Raw genomic sequence first — 22,143 nt, forward strand, 5'->3', positions numbered from 1 at the left:
CAAGCTGCAGGTAGCCAAACACGCTGGGGAGCTACAACACAAAACTCAAATTGCAACTAGTGGGAGGATTTATGGGATATCTGTTTTGCTGAGTGCCTTCTAATGGGCTTTGAGGGCCTAAGAGATTGCCTCTGTCCTGAACCTGGAACAGGCTTGTGGACAAAGGGCTGCAAGCGTCGACAGGATGAAAATTTTGAAATCAATCCCTTGGAAACAGGCAGGGCCTTTCTGATCGGGGAATTCTCAAGGATACAAGAATACAAAGTTTTAGCTGTTTTGTCCAATCCCAGAGGTCTATACCTGTCACAACAGAAAAGGGATTGATTTCAACATTTATGTGGGTCTGTTACCACCAACAGTGGCTCCTAAGATTTTTTTTAAGGCAGTGATAGTCTGCAGTGCTGTCAGGCTGCTATCATCCTGTCAAGGCTTTCAGCCCTTTGTGCACAAGCCTGTTGTCAGGCTCAGGGCAGAGACAATTTTGCTATTTTACCTGCACTGACCAAGACCCCACAGCGAGGCTCCTGGGCACCACTTCCCACCTCAGCCCTGCTAAGTGGCATCCTCACTCCATCCAGGACCTGCCTGCAATCCCTGCTGGCTGCTCTCTGAGGGATCAGCTCAGAGGTGCCCTGGCAGCCTTGTTTTAAGCCCTATTTCTGCCCTCTTCCTCCCAGCTGCTTCACACATGCTGAAGCCTTAACCCTCTCCCTGCCTTGCAGAGTTTTGAGCCCTAGTAACAAAGGAGGGATGTCTATCTGTGCTCTGTGTTTGTAAAGCCCCTTTTCATCAACCCACAAGCCCAGTTCTACACTACACTCCCTTTATTTCTTGTGTACCCGAATGAGGGTATGGAACAGCCTGATTCATACAAATCTGATACCTTGGAGAGGAATATGGTGTAAATGAAACCCTCCTGAATATAATACTCAACAGAAATATAAATAGAAATATATTCCAAGAGAAATCTGCAGAGCTTCTCAGTCAACATTAGCTGTACCAAGCAATGCCACACCCAAGGGTGAACACTGCAGGTGTGGGATTTGTCTTGTATTTAAGAAAAACCTTGAAAATCACTCCTAAACAGGCAGAGATTTACACACTCATGTAGGCATGGGTGCAGCAAAGCTGTGTCAGACACACAGATGAACCCATCTCACTCTCTGAAGACTGCAGTAAGCCTCAGTATCCTGCCTGCTGCAGGGGTTCCTGCAATCCTGTTTGTACTTAGAAGCATGAAGGGCTGCAAGCAGAACTAAATGGAAATGCTCCAGGTTCTGAGTCTTTCTCCAAACTTTGAGACCACTAAGATAAGTTAAAATAAATTTTAAAAATAAAATAGAACAAAATTAAACTTAAAATAAAATTAAATAATGTAAAATAAATTTTAGGTGAACATTCCACAACTAAATTCAAGAGAAAAGCACACATGGCACAGTGTTCCAGCTTGGAGGTCTCTGTCCTTGCATAATACTAAATATCTTTAGCATTAAGTATTTCTAATTTATTATAATTTGTAAGCATCTGGACAACCTGGCAACTGTGGCAGGGTTGGGGTTTGAATCACAGGCTAATAAAATCTGTAGTGAAACCTGTAAACCAAACACATGAAGATGGGGGCATTAATTAATGTGTGTCACTGTTGTGTTAGTTTCAACCCTGCTCTGGCCACACTGTGAAGGTGCAGGGATGAAGCAGCCAAGGGTCTGGCAAGCCACTTCCAAAGGAGCATCCTGAGAGATCTTTACAGAGACAGGTATGTAGTGCTGCACAGAGGGAGGTGTCAGCAAGCCACAGCACTGGAACACACTTCCAACCCTCCTACACTCTCCAAGGACACACCTCCTTCTGCCTTGGGATCTTGGCTTTCACTTGGCTGTGGAGGGGCCCAACAGTTTTGTTTCTCTGATGCTGTGCCCTGGCTTCAGCACTTTTGCATTTTGTTGCTCTTCCAGTGAATTCCAAAAAAAACCCTGAGCTGCATTTGGCAGTCCTGCATGGGGCAGGTGTTCATAGCAAGAAAATTGTTTTCCAGAGCAAGCCAAACTCTAACTTTTGACATGGGATTGCAAGTCTGAACTAGAAAAGACTAAGCACATACCTGAACCATCAGTATCATATGTTGCTTTGACCTAAAACAGTCAGAAGTCCATCCTCTCTCTGCATAGGCAACAGAATTTTTATGAAACACCCTGACACCTCTTGGTTTCTAAACTTAGGTGTTTTTCGTACTAGCTACCTCCTGCCAGCAGTCATTAAAAGTCCTTGGCCAGTCCCTGGTTGTCCACAGCACTGCCTAAGTCACTCTGCTCAAGTATTGGCAGCTGTGACAGCTCAGCCCCACTCAACTGGGAAGAAGAAGCACCTTCATCTTGTCTGTTCACAGCAGAGAAACTTTACACACACACCCCCCCTTTCCTAGAAGACCAGGATGGAAAGAAAAATAGGAAAAAGGAAGGAAGGAAGGAAGGAAGGAAGGAAGGAAGGAAGGAAGGAAGGAAGGAAGGAAGGAAGGAAGGAAGGAAGGAAGGAAGGAAGGAAGGAAGGAAGGAAGGAAGGAAGGAAGGAAGGAAGGAAGGAAGGAAGGAAGGAAGGAAGGAAGAGGTTTGAAAGGAAGGTAAAAATCAGCCTTTTGAGACACATTTGTGAAAACTCACTAAAATAAAATTTAGGCTTTCTTTATTTTCTTTCTTTCTTTCTTTCTTTCTTTCTTTCTTTCTTTCTTTCTTTCTTTCTTTCTTTCTTTCTTTCTTTCTTTTTCTTTTCTTCCCCTTCCTTCCTTCCTTCCTTCCTTCCTTCCTTCCTTCCTTCCTTCCTTCCTTCCTTCCTTCCTTCCTTCCTTCCTTCCTTCCTTCCCTTAGCTTTCATTCTTTCATTTTGCCACTCCTCTTCCCTTCATAATTTTTTCCTCCACTTTCTTGTCTTGAAAACCAACAGAAGAGAGACTTCACAAAAAGCAAAAAAAAAGCAAAAAAGAGTACATATTTACCAAGTTGAAGGAAAGGTGGGTGCAAATCCCAAACTGCTTTGTTAGTATTTATGAAAACTGATATTTGAAAAAACACTTAAATATCGTTTCTGTTTTAAATAACCTGTATCTATTTTATCTATTTTCTATATCTATAGAAACGATGCTCTTTTGGTAGAAGATGGTTTGTTCAAACTCAGACTTTGAGAAGCTTATACAACATCTCCCTCTTCTTACAAAGGTTTAAAGACAATTGATCTGGATAAGTTGTGACACTAATAAATTGTCTGCAATTTACTTACGAAAGATTTTTGTTTAGTGGTTTGATAATTTTTAAGGACTCTGGTACAAGATTGACCTGATTTGTGGGAAAATCAGACAGTTTTGGCCCTGGGCACCAGAGTACTCCTTTCAAGTTGAGAAGCTAATAAAACAGCAGGTGAAGTTCACTTTATGTACACAGGGTGAGGGCAGGATTGGATATTTCACCCATATAGGCAAAAAAGAACTAACTCGGTTCTGTACAGATATGAAAAGTTTTCCCTTTTTTTAAAGTGATTTTTAATACTTAAATGGTGAATCTTAGTCTAAAACTTGCTAAAGAGGATATTGAAGAACAATTTTAAAAAAGAACAAAAATAAAGGAAGGGGGGAAGGAGGTGGTTTCAGTTGTTTTAGAAGGAAAAGTCATGTTTCTTGACTTCCCTGAGGAATTAATTTGAGATTTCTGGTTTCCAGACAGCAGTGTGAGCATATAACAATAGAGGCAAGCTTTACCCAATATCTCATGTGCAAAACATCATGAGTTGCCCCAGCAGAGCAAAACCTAGTGCAATAAATGTTGCTCTTCTTTCCACCCTAGAAAGCACAAAAGGTCACCCAAGTAAAGATCACCAAACCTTTTTCAGCAGCGTTGTGCCTCAGCCACACGAGCTTTCAGGGCTAAACAAGGCAGGAGAAGGGAAATTTGCAAGTAGTTTTTTCATCATTTTGGTAGCTGGGTGAGGCCTATTGGCTGTTTAAGGCAAATATAAAATAACCTAGAAATTCTGGAACTGTGAGGAAGAAAACCTTCCTGGCACATAGTGAGCAAAAGTGAGAGACAGAGAGGATGAATTGCAAGGGGAAAAATATACCCCATGAAGAAGCATGACCAAAATTATAAATGTTAATGTGGACATGAGGTAACTAGCTTTTATTTACTTAAACCCATGGTTTAAGAAAGAGACTATAATCTGCTGGAGGTGTCATCACTTCAATGGAAGTGTAAAACCAGAATCAGGATTAATTACTCTCACTAAACTTTTGCTGCCCCTTTTTTACATACATTCTGGCCTCAGGGATCTTTATCCAGGCTTGGTGGTCAAACTCCAGTTTAAGTCTCCATGTGCTACTTTCCTATAATATGCCACTTTCCTACAATTCATCCCATCATTTCACTAAAAGCACTTCTTCCTAAAAATGTTGTTACATAGCCACTGTGGCAGCACATAACCTCAAATCAGTATCAAATTGTAAGAAATAAACGTGCTGTACACTCTGGCCCTGTACATATCCTTTTCAGTAGGGACCCATCCAGACAGCTACATGCATACAAATTATTTTAGATTATCAAAGGTGCCATCTCAAGCACACTACCCCCCTGTGTGTGTATCTGCACTTAGAGTCATTCATTTACACAAAGATATAGCAGGATGCCATGAAATCCCAGCATAAAAAGAGCTACCCAGTTCCTGCCATCACAGCCCTGATCAAGGTAAGCCTACATCTGGGGAAGGGGACAAAGTGTAAAAGAAGATACTAGGGGGAAAGGCACCTCACTTTGCCTTGCATAGAGCTGAAGCTGAAATGGCCTTGAGTAGTTATTACCCAGTAGTTCAAGTTGATTTGTTCTGCCTGTGAGTTTTGATTTGGGAATGCAGCAAGACTGAGGAAAAGGATATGAAATGACCTGTAGTTGGGACTTATATTTTTCCTTCCCCAATGGATGTGCCTGCATACCTGCTTGTAGTGTAATAGTGCAATAAATTGAGTGCATATCTATATCCACAAAGGGTCAAACTCTGCTCAGAATTACACCCGTGTAAATCCTCAGTAACTCCACTGGCCTCACCGGAGTTATTTGGCACAGATTTACACTTATGTAACTGAGAGCTGGTTTTAAGCTACAGTATGAAAAGTGTTTCACCTTCAGGGTAAAAAAATGCTACTAATGTCAGTTGTTGTTACATTTAAAATAACCAGAAGGAATTTCACCTGGACGGGATCCATCCACAATCTATGACATTTGCATGAACCTTTTCCCCTTATTTCTGATGTGCATGGATACATGTCAAATTTTAATTCACAGCACATCCATGCTTTTTGTTTTGGAGGGACTATTATGCCTTAGATCAATCATCAGGAAGAGGTGTCTATATTGATAACACATTTGCCTCTGAGATGCTCCAGGATGTTCCAAGCCAGATTTCCTTTGAAGCCAGGCACCACTTTTATTATGGAAGCATGAAAAATAGCTCGCGTTCATGACATCAAAATGCAGCCAGCACACAGTGCTGAGGGCTAAAATGAGACTCCAGTTACATCATGCAAACCCAGAGGAGCTGTAGGCACTTTTGCTCCCATTCCTGGGATGCAGCACGGGTCCTGTGGCCCTGGGGCTGCCCTGCTGCCCAGAGGCAGGGCTCAGTGTGACACAGCCGTGTCACCCTCCGGGCACAGGACAGGCAGCCACCCTCTGACCCATGGGCGCACAGCTAAGGAGGGTGTGAGCACCCAAAAATACAGGCTGTCACTTGTCACCTTATGTATTCATCCATCCCAAACTGAGCTGAATTCCTTTAAAGTATCCGAGCCATCAGTGATGATGTCAGGAGGGTTCCGGCTCTAGGGATTCAAGGACTAATTTTCCTGACGTCTCCCCACCTTGTTCTGGCTCCGTGCTGGAGGTACAGAGGGAATGGTTCGACACTCCTTCCTGCCAAACAGCTAAATTTCATTAAGATACAGCAGAAAGGTATGCGGGCTTGCTTTGTAACCCTATTAGAGCTTACAGACCAGTTAGTTAGAAATACAAACTTTGTTCTTTGAATAACCTCGGCTTGAACTGAGTCCTGGAAGGACTATCTTTGAGTTAAGGTAATACGAAGCAATAAAGCTTCCTGAGAACAGAAGACTGCCAAAGTTTAAGTGGTATATTTTATGATCTGGATTATTGTCCATTGGGGAACTCAGATGAAAACACAGACTCATTTCATTTAGGTCTCTAGTTGTGATTTGAACCATGATCCAAATTTCCAATAAAAATACCCAAAGAGCAAAGCTAGTGCTTTATCCACTGCATACCAAGGCTTGCTGGCCCTTTCCTAAAAAATCACAGTAATCCAAGGTCAAATAATACATGTGCAACGACTCAAATACTCCACAGAATTTCAGCTTTCACCATTTCTTGTCTTCAGCAGTGCAAATCACATACAAAAATATGTACAGTGGGGTACCTCAGACGTGATAGCAACAATTGTGCAAATCATCTGCAGCAATATTAACAAGAAGAGAAACATCTCTTTAGAAAGACAGCATTTCTACAAATGATTTTGTGCAATAAATCTTCACTATTTCTTGGGCTCATCCTGAAAAGCTGTTGGTAGAATGACCATATTCCATTCTGTCAGATGAGGCACAAAAGAACATGTGCACAGACATGTACCAAGCATATCTGTGTCTGCATCTCAGGAAGATAGTCTTATTAACAAGTGATCAAAACCATGTTTATTGTTTTCTCCTCAAGAGAATGAGATTCAAATGGTTTCTGTGAGCAGCATGGGAACAAAAAAAATCTCTAAATAAATCTCTAAATAAAATTGACTACAACCAGCTACATTCTCTCATGCAAGATGACAAATGGTCTGACTTTTCTGAAAGGTCATTAGTCAAACTCAATTTTAAAATATTCAATTCAGGGGAAAAAATCACTAGATGAAAGCCAAAGCTTTACAGAGAACTAAAGGGAAAAAAAAACAACAACTCTACCAACATGTTTTTGTTACTTATCCCTATTAAAAAACATAAACTGTAGGCTATATTCAAGTCAGGAGAAGACAAATAACTATTTTTTCCTCTGACAAGTCAAATGAATTTAAGTCTGTCTTTACACTTAGACAACACAGAAATGCAGTAGAACACATACATTGTTCTAAAGGATAATCAGAGGTAGCTCGAAATACAGAAATACTCAGAAATACAGAGCAGAAAATCCACAGAACAGAAGCAGCAGTTCCTTATCTCGACACATCACCTTACAATGCAAGAGGGAGAAGAACTGGCTCTCCCATAATTTTTTTTTTCATTTCTACAAAAATGTTAGTGACTTGAATTGGTGTCAGCTTGCAGGTCCTGCACTGCTTTTATGGTCGCTCTCCATTACTGGCAATGGGTAAAAAATGTTTTGTTCATACACTGAGAAAGCAAAATGTTTCCAAAATGTTCTCATTCCATTTCAGGCAGAAGAAAGTTCAGAAGAAGAAAGCCTCTTCTCCCTCTTCACATGCTTGCAAGTAATGTTGTGTTGGAATACTAATCGAGACACTCTCCCAGAATCACAATTCACACTCAGATTCAGTGTCCTGCTTGAGGATATCCTCAGTGATTTGTATGAAGTGGAATTGCCTGCACAGGAGAAACCAGGAAATACTCTTTCCCCCAGTGCTTGAGTTATGGGATCCCACACCTCTCTACAGTGCCAGAAAAACTCTCTGGATTACTGAGTGCTCTGTATTTCCCTCCCTCTCCTGTTTTGCCCTGAAATTCGGGTTTGAATCTGAAGTCTCTCTGTGACAGCTGTGCCAAAACAGGGACATATTTGCAAATCATCGCTGTCCACCCTAAAATGCACTCTACTTTGTCAAAAAATACAAGACTTCCTGTGTCTGAGGTTTGTTACCCAACAGCTACTGTTTTGTTTTCCTGTCATGACTGGAAAACTGGCCCCTGAGAAACAATGATAAACACACGGTAAACAAAATACCATGCGAATGGAAGTTTTAACTAAACAGAATTTATGCACCTATATTACATTCATGGAATCTATAGTCCACAGAGCAAATGCCCTGAGATCTGCATCAACAATTGATTTGATATCAAAAATGATAAAGAATTTGACTCAGCAATATCAGAATTCTCACAGCATTTTGCCTAAAGGTGTCTGTAATCTATTCTTCAACTAATAATCCTGACTACATGTATAGCTCCAACAGACTGGGAACACAAAAGGGTCTTCAGTCTGAGCATTTGGATTGCCTCTCATCTTTGAATCACTCTCACCACTGCACCTGGATTAATAAGAATTAAATGAGTCTATTCTACCAAAAACCAAGGGAGATTATTTTGCGTAGGACATAGGAGTCATGAAGTTAAAAAAAGTCCACTTGAACCTTTTGAATATGAGCTGCATTATTTCAGTGTGACTCCTTTTTGTCAAGATTTTTGGCCACTAGTTCTGCATGAATACAGAAAATCATTATTCGTAATTTGTACTTATCAGTCTCCCATCTCTGTTACTTAAGTAAGAAGGCAAAGCCATGCTATGTGGCCAATCACAAGTAGCAAATAAAGAGAAGTTAGTGAGAAAACCTCTTGTCTGAAAATTATCAATCCAAATTTTATGGCAAAAACTTTTAAATATTGAATACAGCCATGGCTGATAGGACTGGTTGGTTCATGGAGGATTCTCTCAAGCTGCACAATTTTATTAATATATATATGACTAACAATTTCACTATAAAAATATATTAAAACTGTCAGATTTATAAAAGTCAGACAAATCCTCCATTTTTCTGTTCACAAACTCTCTAAATCCCTTTGCGGAAGATCCCAGACCTCAGCTGCATTCCTCAAGGATTTACAGGGCACCAGAGGAACAGCAATCTGCTCCAAATGAATATGTGCATTCAAAAGTATATGGAGGCTTTTCCAGCTTTTCACATACTTCCCTCAGGTTAATCTTCCTGAAGGCACTGGATGTATTTGCAAGGGCAATTTTAATCGCTGTTCCGCTCTGCCCCTTCACAGCACATCCATTGTGTCTTGTTGATGGGAATAACTGCCCTGCAACCAGAGCTGAAAGGAGCTGGAATACTGGAGGGAACCCTCAAAATCAGGGAAAACCCCCCCATGAATACTTTACAAGATTGAGTCCTCTTGCAATGGTATGAGCTAGAGCTGTGGATCAGATTCTGATTTCAGTTACTGTGGTCTCAATCTGAAGTACCAGCACTGATTTTGGCAGACCCTCTCTGGATTTAAGGCCTGATCCAAAGATTGCCACTGATTCGTGCTGATTGTTTAACAGATGGTTATTCCAGCATAAGAATTTATCCTAGAAAAAGTTAACAATGCTTTTATCAACACTGCATTAGGAAATGCTTTGTACTAAAATGCATGGCACTTAACAAGGTTTACTGTTTTCCCTTTTCTGCTTGTTTGGTCCATGTCTATGTCCTGTTCCAATTCTAATTACAAATACAGACAAGCAAATTTTATTCACCCTGGTATTTTCCCTTCATTTGCTGTAATATTTGTAAGATATCAACAAAAAGAAAAATGCTACATGAAAATCAAGAAAAAATGCTACAGCACAAATGCATCACCACAGAATGAACACTGAACAAAAATTGTTTTTCTTTCTTCTTTTCATTCCACCCTGTGTTTTATCTGAGATAAGTTATTCTTCATATTGCAAGCTATGGTTTTGGGTTTTTTTAATTTTCTGGTCAGGAATGAAACTGTCTTCAGATGTGGATGCTGAGGAAAAAATATGGTTAATACGTTGTAAAGATTTGCCATGCTAAGTAAAAATTACAGTGTTGCTGTACACAAAATTTTAGTTGAATATTTACATAGATACTAGGATAAGCTGGTTCAGGATAACAGGATCCACCTGTTTTTCTAATATCTCAGTATGAATTAGATTAGCAGGATATGATTCATTTGGGTCAATAGGAAAAGATCTTCTCAGTTGTCCTGGAGATTTGAAAAAATAAAAAGGCCAATGCTGTATTTTGCACTACAGGTTCTGAAGAAATCTCTGCACTCTTCTGAAGCAATGCTTTAAAAGGAAAAGGCTGCAAAAATTTTTTGTGCTCTTCCTTCTTCAGTCTCTCTACGTGAGTTGTCTCCAGTAGCTTGACAGCCAAAAGAAAAGATGATAAAATATTTTTCTTGAGGAAAATTTTGACAAGCACAAAGGGGAAAAAAAAAGAAAACATAGGTCAGTTTTTTCCTTTAAAAAATAAGGAAATAAATAATAATAATTTTAAAAACCCAAATAAACAATAAAATACAGCAGCTGTTTCCTTTCAAACAAAATTTTTGTTCCTCACACAAATGAGTTTTGACTGAGTTTTTTTTCTCTTTCTTGACAAAAATGTTGAAACTCTCCCAAAAGACGGAAGTTTTAGAGATGATGTCAAAAGTTTCCAGTTTTACAAAAATGTCAGTAAGGCTGCAGGTGGAGGGAGCGGGGAGGAAGGGTGAGGAAGCAAGCAACAGTGGGTGCTTGTGTTTTTCTGGGAGGGCAGTGCAGGACAGGGCAGGGGCAGGCTGTGCTGCTCAGACCTTTCTTTGCCTACGCTGCAAACACTGCATGTGACTGCACATCAGCTGCTCCAGCTGTGCTCTCCCCGCGCCTCCCACCGCCCCTGCTAACAGTGGGATTTCAGCCTGATCTCAGGAATCTTTCGAGGAGGACTGGCTGTGAGCTCCTGCCTTGTCTAGCAGCCTTGGCAAGAGGTTTGCAAGAGCTTAAGGTGGCTTTTGGAGCAATCCATCACGGAGTATTAGCAGCAGAGCACTAGATGTCAACACAGGAAAACTGGGCCATGTTGGTGCTAGAGGAAAATCAGACAGTGTGGAAGATATGGTGAGCACAGCATCACTGATGAACACAAATATACAGACCAGGAATAACAGAGTGAGGATATATGGGGAGGGCACAGCTATTTCTACATGGTTTGACCATATACCCTGCGTTAGGAGATATTTGGGGTGGGTGGGGCAGGGAGCAGAAGAGCTCACTCCTTCAGCTCCTTCATATGCCAGAGCTCAGACACCTAAGTATGGCAAACATTATGCTTCTGAATGATCAAATAAATAAATAAATAGAAAATTTCTTGCATGGTTTGGCCAAGCAGAGATTGGACTCCCCCCAACCAAAACAGACCTCCCTCTTACCCCCAAAATATCTGGAAAATGAAGCACTTTTAAAGCCCCACATACTGAGTATACCTTTCTTATGTTACAGGCTGCTGCCTTTTTCCACCCAACACATGGTAAGGATTATATTTAAATAAAGATTTAACACTCATAAATGGTTTCTTTTAATATTGCTGTAAAGTAATGGATCTTTTATGGGTGAATTTAAATGTCATTCCCCAACATACAGCTGCGCCAAACAGTATGGTACCGTTTTATGCAGCCATAACCAAGGAGGCACGCTGACCAGCAGTGCCTGTGGGCAGAGTGTGGATTTTATTAGCCAATATGAGCTGATGACCCATGAGCAGAGTCAGTTTCTGCATCTTGTAAAATCAACCATTGTAAAGGTACCACCACATGCAGACAGCGAGGGCTTCCAGCCCAGAACAGCTGAGCACAGCCTCCTGTCTTGGACAGCAGCGGATCTTTTTCAGCTTGTAAAGGTTTTTCCCAACATCACTACCTGTTCAGGCTTCACCTCTCCTGGCAGGGATGCTGCTGGGCTGGCTTTGCACACATTACTGAAGCGCTGGTGTCAAACCCTCTGTTTTCTGGTCACCACCTCTCTGAGCATCTGGCCAACTGAGCCAGCATCGGATTCCTTGTGGTCCCAGGCAGAAAGTCAGATTTTTCCCTCCCATCCCCGCATAGGAGGGTTTGCATTGCTGCCTAATGCAGCCTTCAGCAGCTGGCATGTGCAACCAAACACAAGGCTGTTTCAGATTAAAACTAAGAGTTGAGTTCCCCGCCCAAAGTATTACATGGCAGAGATATTCACTGCTCTTTCCAGCCTCACAAGATGAAGCATTTAGTGACTTTAGAACTCAGCATGGACTTTTTTCCACAATTTGTTGCCGGAATGGGTGATTACTGCCCAGTTTAAAAACATTCTTGACTTTTTAAAAAAGGCAGGACTATTTTGCTGCCTTGTTTTTGCAACACTATATTCCTTGCAGAGGTGAAGAAACTGTCACTCTAGATATAACAATCCATGGAAAATTACAGACAAGATTGGAATGGGCCTAATTGTCCTAAAACAATAGTCACTCCCCTTGCAAAATGTTATGTCGTGTTTCTGCTGCCAGAAGACCTCATCCCAATGACATCTAAGTAATTATTTATGCATTTTCCTGACATTATTTCCTTCGTCTTTTTAAAAGAATCTTCATTTTTGATGTTTAAAATAAGTAAAATACTTAACAAAATATCTCATGAAAAAAGCATCATACCCACCCCTGGCCACTGGAGATTCTCCCATGCTCTCTACATTCCACAATAGGCAAGCTCCTGCCAAAAAAAAAAACCCTGGCAGATCAATCATCCCAGTGGAATGAGGGATCAGAAAATGTTATCCAAACCCCGCTGCAGCGCAGCCACTTGATAGGGCTCATTGCCATCCATGCAGCATTTGAAAAGAAACCTGTTATTTATTTCAGTCAGCTTCTCACCAGCCAACTAAAAAGCATCCCAAACTGCTTTTGGATCTTGATTCAGCAAATCATCTAAGCACATTTCAAAAAAGATGTGACCGTGAAATATTTTGGCCTCATCAAAGATGCACACTCACATTGTTTGTTTTGTGCCACTCCAGCATGGGAGATGGCCAGGCAGAAATTTCCAGAGATACCTGTCTAGGGACTACATTTTCAAGGGCGTTCCTGGGCCAAGCAAAGAGACCAAATGAGCAGCAGCACTTTTCAGTAGATCTGCTCAGCTCAGTTTCATTGGTTCACTAAATAAATCTCAGATATTTATTTTTTTTAATTTTGTTTCTTTTTTTTACTCCTCAAAAAGACAGGAGAAGCAGCACAACCCACTGCAGAGCATCAAAATTCAAGTCAGACTCTCTTTTCCTGCCTCTTGTCTCACAGAGAAACAGAGCTGCCCAAAGATCTCAACATAAGAATTTATTCCAGAGAATTTTCTTTTTTTTTTGTTTGTTGTTTTTTACTACTGTCATTTTTGGGGGGTTTTTTGTTGTTTTTTTTTTTTAACTCCTGAACATATCAGCACACTCTGGATGTGGTGATTAGTGTTATTTTGAATCTTGCTTTTGGTTTGGTGTAGATTTGAATATTTTCTTCACACTTTGCAAAGACTTTGAACACAAGAACAGCATCTCATTCAATTTTAAAGCTGCGGTTTCCTTCCCCTTTTTAACTGCAAATCATGCTGTCATTTACAGTGGCGTATATTTAGAAAACTGGGCCAAGGCTTTTATAACTGGATGCTCCTAAAAACCTGTTTAAATTTTCTGCAGGGGAATGCTGGGGCAGTAAGGGTTTCTTAAAACTGGGATTTATTTAAGAGACTGAGGAGAAACCCAGGAGCTTAACTTTATGCCCTGGTGTTGGAAATCTTAGCCTAGATTTACATTTTAATTCATCTGTCAGCACAAGCTCTGCGTAATGCAGAATTTCACTTTTTCTTTCCCTCCCACCTTCTCATGAAACCTCAACTAGCAATTCCACCTCCTTTTCATTAGGAGCCTGGCACTTCTCAAAGGACTCAAGCTGCATGGAACTGTCCCTGTGAAAGCTGAAACCAGGAGAAAATTCCTGGGCTTTCAGATTTCATAGCAGAGCCAAAAAGTCGAGTTCATTTTGCTGCAATTCTCAGGAGCCGACGAAGCTTTTTGTGAAACTGTGCTCAATTTAAAGAGAATGCAGATGGAGGTGGTAACAGGGAGTAGGCACAGGCAATTCTGCTTTCCTGGGTAGTCTCAAAGTTTAGCATAAAAATGCAGAGAGCTCTAATATAGCTGAACTGTAAACTGCAAAATGTTTTATGTATCAGCATTTTGAACTTGACCTAAAAACAGTGGAAGCAAAAACAAAACGTTGAACTATTAAAAATATTTTCAAGGAAGAATGCATTTGTCTTCTGTCCTGTTTGGATATACTTTTAGTCTTCATTCAAACTGAGCATTTCTGCTTTACCTTTGTTGGGGAGGAAAAAGCTATTGGATGTGTGAGAACGCAGTGGAAATAATCTGTGTGAAATGCCAGAGATCAACTCATAAAACCTTCTCAAAATAAAATAAACTCAACGTCTCCTTTAGCTCTGGCACCAGAATTACTGCCTAAGCCCCAGGAAATTCTGTCTCCCTTCATCAAGGGGTTAAAAGCCACCATGCTGGGAACAGTACATATTCTGCTCTTTCCTTCCCATACTCTCTGATGGTTAATGACATCCAGCCCCATCTGGATCACAAGCGCCATAAACAAACATATCCACCAAAGAACATTGCCCAGATAATTGTCTTTGATGAAAATCAATTTCATGATGTTCACATTACAGGCCTTTTTAAGCCAGTCACTCATTTCTGGAGACTTAGGTTTCAGTGGTTTGAAGACAAGTGTTTATAAATGCACTTGCTAATGCAACACTTCTGCTACAGTGTCACTGGTGTTTGCCACCTTTCTTCCACAATTTCAACAGATGCAGATCCTTTCCAAGCCTAGGAAGGCTGGCCACATTCACAAGCCTTTCACAATAATGCAGTCTTGAGAGTTGTGTATAACAGCCCACCCATCACTGATGGCACATAAGAACAGAAAATTGTGGGCTGGAGGATGTGGGGACATCTGGGACAGATCTGAGCTCCACAAACCTTCATTTCTGCCCCAACTCTGGCTATCTGATTTTTTCATTTTCCTTGATGGAGTCGAAACAGGTAAGTATTTCTACATATTTTCTGAGTGTTTCCCCTTGAACAAAATACAAATGCACACAAAAATTATCCTCAAACTGAACCAGTCCTTTATCCCCATTTTCCATCTTCTGTTTCCCTTTTCCATTTTTCACTTAAGTTTGATATTTGGCTGTCTTAATCACACCAACATGGGTTGAAGGGCTCCTAGGCCAAAAGCTTATTTTTTTGTATGCAAGGATTCAAACGTTACCCTGGACTTTCTGCTTACAGGTCTTTTTTTGTAGCCCATGCTTCTCTGCAGGAACAGCTAATGTGCATTTTGTGAATGGACTGTTATTTTTTTTCTTACTTTACTAAGGTTTGCATGCTTTTTGTGGCATTCTGGTGTTGAAAAATCTCCATGCTAGATCATATTTTGATACTGAAAATTACCTACCCTGTGTCTCCAGGCTGTATCCTGTTTCCCTGTTTGCTTACATCCAAGCCCTCAGTAAGGTTTATGCTAAGACCAAGAAATCAGTATTACAGAAGAACCAGCTACCTTACTTCTAAAGTAGCCATTGCATAGTGTCTGATTCGCATTTGGGAAAAAAGTAATATAAAATATCAGAAATATCAGAAAAATATTATTGTTTTCCATATATTCATACCTCTCATTACAACAAGTAAATTTTTATCCAGAATGTGATCACAACCTGTGATTTCATCAAAGACAACCAAATCTTCTGTCATGTAGCATGACTCCCTTGGTTATCTCTGCACCACATGTTCTCTGCTCCCAGTGACCAAGTTCCCAGCCTGTCCCATGTGACAGCACAGTGACAAGAGATTCTAGGACTTCCCTGCCCATCCCTATAATGGCCCTATGGACTTGGTGGCAGCAATTCCATCCAGGCAGAAGACCCAAATAATAAATAATGCTCACAGATCAAGCTGAGTAGCAAGCTTGCATTAGTCAGTGACCAAAAACAATAGCCAAAAGGAAAAAGCATTAAAACCAGATGAATTTTTGCTTTTCAGGCCACTGGCTACAGAATGGCTTTTTCCTTTCCCATTATTTCCCAGAATCAGGTGTAGGTGTGGAGGAACTGAGGGCTGGATCTCATTGTGAGGATGTTGAGGGAAGAGTGTAAAATAAAACAGGTTTTCAGCACACTGCTAAAAGAAAAGCAGTAAGAGAAAGGCCACTAACTGTCCATAATGCTCTGGAGACATTTTGAGGGATGTTACATTGAGACCAGTATCAGCATTATATAGATGAGGGCCCTGGGCAGCACCTGGGTAATTTTTACTGTGACTTAAATTATCCAAGCCCTCTTTTCTCCCAACATCCATTCCTACTCAGGAGCCTCATCTATGGACTTGATTTCTCTTCTCTGGCAAAGGTTAAATGTTATGTGGCTGTCAGGACCATGGCCTCAGAGATGAGGCAGAGCTGGAAGAGAACTTTGGGGTATATGGATTTAGCAAATTCCAGGCAGTATCAGAGCTTTGGCTCCCTTTGAAACACCTGGCCATCTGCAATAATTTCCACTGCAAAGCAAATCAGCTCCTGCAAAAACCCACAAGGCTAGGGAGGAACTGAGAATTCCTGAAATTTTCTTTTTTGGAAAGATTTGTTTCACAAGGTGAGTCACCTCATATCTTGCACTGGCTCAAAGTTGAAGGCGTCAAGGAAACTGGGAGCCAGAAGAATAACTCCAGTGCTTGTCTGTTTCTATATCTACTCCTCCAGTAAAAATATCTTCCCAGATAGTTAGTAACCCTTGTGGTGCCATCCCTGAGTCAGGCAGTGAGGTAGAGAGAAAGACAGAACTCAGTCAGACAGGGTAGAGAAAATGTTCAAGGAAGAGATAGGGTAGGACACAGAGAGTAGAAGTGTCTTTTTATTCTGGGGTTATGCATTTGAGTGGGGACATATTCACTTATAGTTTCCAAACTCCCAGGTATACCATTTTGAGCAGTTTGATAGAGGGACATGAGGAGCAACACTGACATGGCAGCACTTTTACTGGACCTGGGAAGCTCTTTGAAAGCCTGACCATGATGATCTGTACATGGCTCATGTTTACTTTTGAGTGTCATTTGGGAAAAAACAGTCTTCTTGCTCTTCAGTAGTGAATTTGTCTCAGGATTCCCAAATGCTCAGCAGTTCTCAGTGGGCTGATTCAGAAGGCTGTGGCAGAATCTCAGTGTGCTGCTTACTACAGAGGACCACTGTAACATGCTCACAGACAAGTCAGACCTTTGAGGGTCTGGCTGAGGTCCATCTGTTTGCTGTGTCCACTCTGGACTCTCCCAGAAGATCTTTTGGACCACAGTGAAGTACCAGCTTTAACTGTGGGTCAGGCAGGTGAACAGCAGAGTTTAACAGAGACACCAAGTCACACTAGGCAGGACAGGAAAAAATGGAATAACCAAGGGCTGGGACAATTTAGAGCCATTTTTGGGCCGTTGAGAAATACTCCACTTAAGATATTACAGAACAAGACATCTCTTACCTTAACAAGACTTTGTCTAAATACTCCTTGAAGGGGCTGCATCTGCTAGATAGATGCAATCAGCTCTACAAACAATAGTGCTAGAGGGAGGGAATGGAAGATAATGGCCATGGGTATTGGGGCATCTCTTCCCAAAATTGTTGCAGGAGCTCTGTCAGCTGAAAAAATCCCTTAGTTTTCCAGCATCCTTGAAAAGATCTCCATGAAGCACATAGTGTGTTACTCTGTTTATCCACATTGGCAAGATGAGACACTGATCTTACCCTGCTAGAATGTGTAGAAAACCAATATCCTGTGGTAAAGCTTCAGCCTTATGCTTCTCTTTTAATATAAGCTGTCATTACTGAACCACAGTATTACACAGATCTGTTTTACATGAGTCCTTGGCAAGACAATATCAGCTGTACTTAAAAAACAAGGTCTGCATTTATCGATTCAATGATATTGTAAAGGGTAACATGTCATCTGGTGTTACTAGAACATCAAACCTGCACATCAGATGCAAGACAACTATCATTTGCTGGAGTTAGCTTTACCAGCTAACCCAGAAGGAAAATCAGCATGTGAAATTTCCATGAAAAACCCAGCTCACAGCTTGTGAGTAAGGAATTTATTTCCTCTGTGGCCAATCTTCCAACCCCCAGGCTGGAAAGATATCATGGACTTATGCTTCCCTCATGACAGCATCTAGTGTAGACTGGTTGTCTAATTCTGTCTTGGCCACAGTTGCCTGGGGCACCCCTCTGCATCCCCAAGCCATTGAATGAAATGGCTGTTGTCCCCATGCTGCTTCTGTGCAGGAGTCACAGAGGTGCTTCTCATTGGATTTATTTTCTTTCTATCTTATTTTTCTAACAACCCATGGTGAATTTCAGTTGAAATAATACTTTATTCTTCAGTTTTCCTGAAGAATGTAACAGAGACAGAAGTCTCTATGGCATCAAGGAAGTAAGATTATAGAGCTGATGAGTAATTCCTTCATATCCAGGATGTTTCATCTAAAGCATCTGTTTGCACTAATTTTTTTCCAAGCCCAAAGTTCTTGCAGCCTCTGCCTCAATTTTTCAGAATGTTCCTGAAATATAAGGTTTTTATTTCCAGTCTTGCCCAGAAAGTCTGTTTACAAGCAGGCTACAGACAAACTCAGGACAATCCGTGAAAATAAATGTCAAAGCTAGAATATGCACCATGGAGCTCACCATAACCAGCTCTTCATAACCAGACAATTAATCCTCAGTGAAATTCCTGAAAACACCTTCAAAGAACATGGGAAACCCCCAGCTTCAAGGAGGGTACAGTTTCCCCCAAAAATGTTGGATTGGATTGGATTGGATTGGATTGGATTGGATTGGATTGGATTGGATTGGATTGGATTGGATTGGATTATGTCTGGTTCAAGCCAAAGCTAGTATTCTGCACAGACATACAAATCCCCACAAAAAAGAAATGTCACATTTTTGGCCAGATGTGCCAGTGAGATAAATCAGAAGTAAAATAGCACTGATGCTAGACATGGAGACAGGTGTGTTACTCCTGTAACACCATAAAAGCAGCTTGACTTGGATCTCCATGTTCACCCTGCCCTGGCATCTTTGGGGAAGAATCTCATTTGTCCTTACATTCCTGACCTACCCTGTTACAGGCCTCAGCCTGCTTCTTTTGCAGAGACCTTTTTAAGGGGCTGAGTCAAATTGTCCAGAGATGTCAACAAGTTGTGAGAGGCAGGCTCACACTGGCAGCAATTACCAGAGGGCAATGATCAATGGGGGTCTTTTGTTAGCATTACAGGATCACTATTGACTCAGGAAGGAAGTGCCCCCATGGTTTAGGCTGAGCTGAAATGGACAGGCAGCCTTGCCCTTGGCTGCTCACAAGCCACTAACCTACACTTATCTCATTAATTATTCCTGTCCAAATGGCAGCGATCGTTATGATCCACAATCAGCTGAGGAAGAAGAGGTCACAGCAAACACAGAGGCTCCATTTACCAATCCAAGACATGCATCCTTTCTCTTATTTGCATCCAGAGTGTAGTACGACACCGCTGCTGTTCCTTTGACAAACAGGTAACAACACATGACAGCCACACCAGCTCTCTGCAAAAAACAAGGGTAGAGCTTACATGTTTTTCCACTTATAGAAGTAAAACTACAAGGCACAGTGACCTTGCTAATTGCATAGATGGGGAGGGGAAAATAGTGTTCTCATTCCAGTGCATCCAGATTGCCTTGATCATACTCCTATCCCAAACTATGGCCAGAGCCATCAATTGTTTACAAGGCACTTGATGCACAATCCCATTGCTTCAAAAGTATAGTTTGTGCAAGGGAATTTATAGGAAGAAAATACATTTGACAGGAATAAAAGACATTTGAGGGATGAGGGCTTCTGGATGGAAGGATGGAGTCTCCTATTAAAGTCACCTTGCACTGCTGAGGGATAAATCACTCCCTCGAACATATTGCAGTCTGTTGTAAAGGCAGATGATTAGTATGACTGAGAACGAAACCACACTCTGTTCTTACCCCCCACTGTGTTATTTTTCTCCCTTGCACTGAATTGTTCAAGCCACAGCATTTTAAATCAAGCTCTGATTTAAGAAAGGGAAGAATATACAAAAGGAGCAGTATATTCCGAACACACCCTGCCCTTCAAGCTTATTGCTCCCCAGCCACTTCAGAAAGAGGAAAATCACGGGCCCCAGAGGAAACCTTAGAAATGTGCACTTGCAAAGTTAAGTTTGCCACGTGTACTCAGCTGGGAAGGGAACAGTCCCCAGCACCTCTGTTCAACACCCTGAGCCCTGGGGGAGAATGCGTTTGCAGCATTTGGTTGCTGTGCCCCAGCCTATCCTGATAACTAACCAGGGAATAGCAGACAGCCTCAGGAGTTTCAGGACATAAAGAAAGGCCCCCACCAGGAAGCCATTTCCTCCTCCAAACTGCATTTGTGCAGAAGGGGTTTTTTCCCTCTCTTTCTTCCCTCAGGGGGGATAAAATATGGAAAGAAGGGACTTTCAACATCTGCTCTAGATTTTTATTTTAACTCCACTGATTTTTTTTCAAGATTCTTATCCAGTGCCTATAGCTTAAGCAGTCTATATTTTCCTGACAAACAACTGTCAGACTCAGTACTGTCTGTTGAACAGAAATGCCATCAGCCTTTGACTGAAGCATTTGTAGCAGGAAAGATCAAACATTTACAGACTAGGTTTATGCCAGACTCTGCTACACCAAAAGCACCTTACAGTCATCTTCCACAGCCTCAAGAAGTGACTGAGAGATGTTATTCTTTCCTACAGCAGTCTGCAACAGTGATCGGGTGGGAGATGGCAGCAGGAGAGGTGATGATCACAGGCTCTGAGGAGCTGCACTGGTTTTCAAACACTCCCCTCTCTGTGGTCTCCTAGCAAACAGCAAGGGAATCTAGCAATTGCTACTGTACTGCTATAGCAGTACAAAAAATGGTGCTAAAAACACCCCTCGGGGTCTCTATTCACCTGCAAAAAGAGATCCCATTTTCAAACAGCACATAGGGGAATTTGCCATTCCCCGCTGGGTCAGGGCTAATGCTGACCCTGCTACTTCTGTTTAAGAGAAACCCATTCTCCCACGGCCAAGACTAGCAGTTTTTGTTCAGGGCACAAGAGATCAGGGATTTGTTATTCAGACTTCTACAAAGCACTCATGTTCAGAATGAGATGATCCCTCTCCCAGTTATCTTCCAAGCACATACCTCTTTGTGGGGGTCCATCTCTCCTCCCAGTTGATGAGCAGTAAGACAAGAGGAAAAAACATCCTCAAGTCATGCCAGGGAGGGTTTAGATAGTATATTAGGAAAAAATTCTTCACTGAAAGGGTGGTCAAGCATTGGGACAGGCTGCCTAGGAAAGTGGTGGAGTCACCATCCCTGGAAATGTTCAAGAGGGACGTGGTATAGTGATGGACTTGGCAGTGTTGGGGTAATGGTTGAACTCAATGATTTTACAGGTCTTTCCTAACCTTAATGATTGTATGATTCTACTATCAGGTAACACCAAAGGGGAGCAGGAATGGGAAGCAGGGAGGGCACTTCCCTGAGACTAAGGATGTCTTCTGCCCCCCCAGCTGCCATGTTGCCTCATCAAGATTTTTCTCTGCCCATTTCCATGGGCTGTGAGTGCCATCAGTGATCTCAACAGACAAGGTAAGCAGCCACCACTGGACAGTGCTTCAAACTGATGGTGGCTAAAGACCAGCTTACATGGATGAGTACCCACAGAAATCATTTTAATAACGACAGGCTGGCTGGGGCAGCCATGGGGATGGTGGAGTGACTGTGCTTTCGGTCAGGGCAGCCACTGTGGCTTGGCCAACTCCTTGACCCTGGCAGAGGGCAGCCAGCAGAGCAGGGCTGCTGCTGCAGCTGGGCAAGCCACAGCCCCCACCAAAGCCCTGTCAGAAAGTGGCCACTTCCCCATCAGTGAGAGCCCAATGGCTGGAGGGGCAAAAGCTCAGCCAGGCTCCTAAAGCCATGCTGTGCTACACTCTGCGCACCGCTGAGCCTGTTTACACAAAGCCATTTCTTGTTTTCCTTTCCAGAAAGAGCACTGCCAATCGCTGGAGGCAGATGTGTTTATCAAGAAGTGTATCTCAAAGCCTGACATGAGATCTGCGGCCTCTGGTGCAGCTGAAAAACTCTGTCAACACCTTGGAGAGAGCAAGCCAGCGGGGCCAGCGGGGGACCAGCCGGGATCGCAGTCCTGCCAAAAGCTACAAGAGGAGCTCAAG

Source organism: Sturnus vulgaris, chromosome 1, assembly GCF_052056855.1.
Source record: "Sturnus vulgaris isolate bStuVul1 chromosome 1, bStuVul1.hap1, whole genome shotgun sequence".
Classification (NCBI taxonomy): Eukaryota; Metazoa; Chordata; class Aves; order Passeriformes; family Sturnidae; genus Sturnus; species Sturnus vulgaris.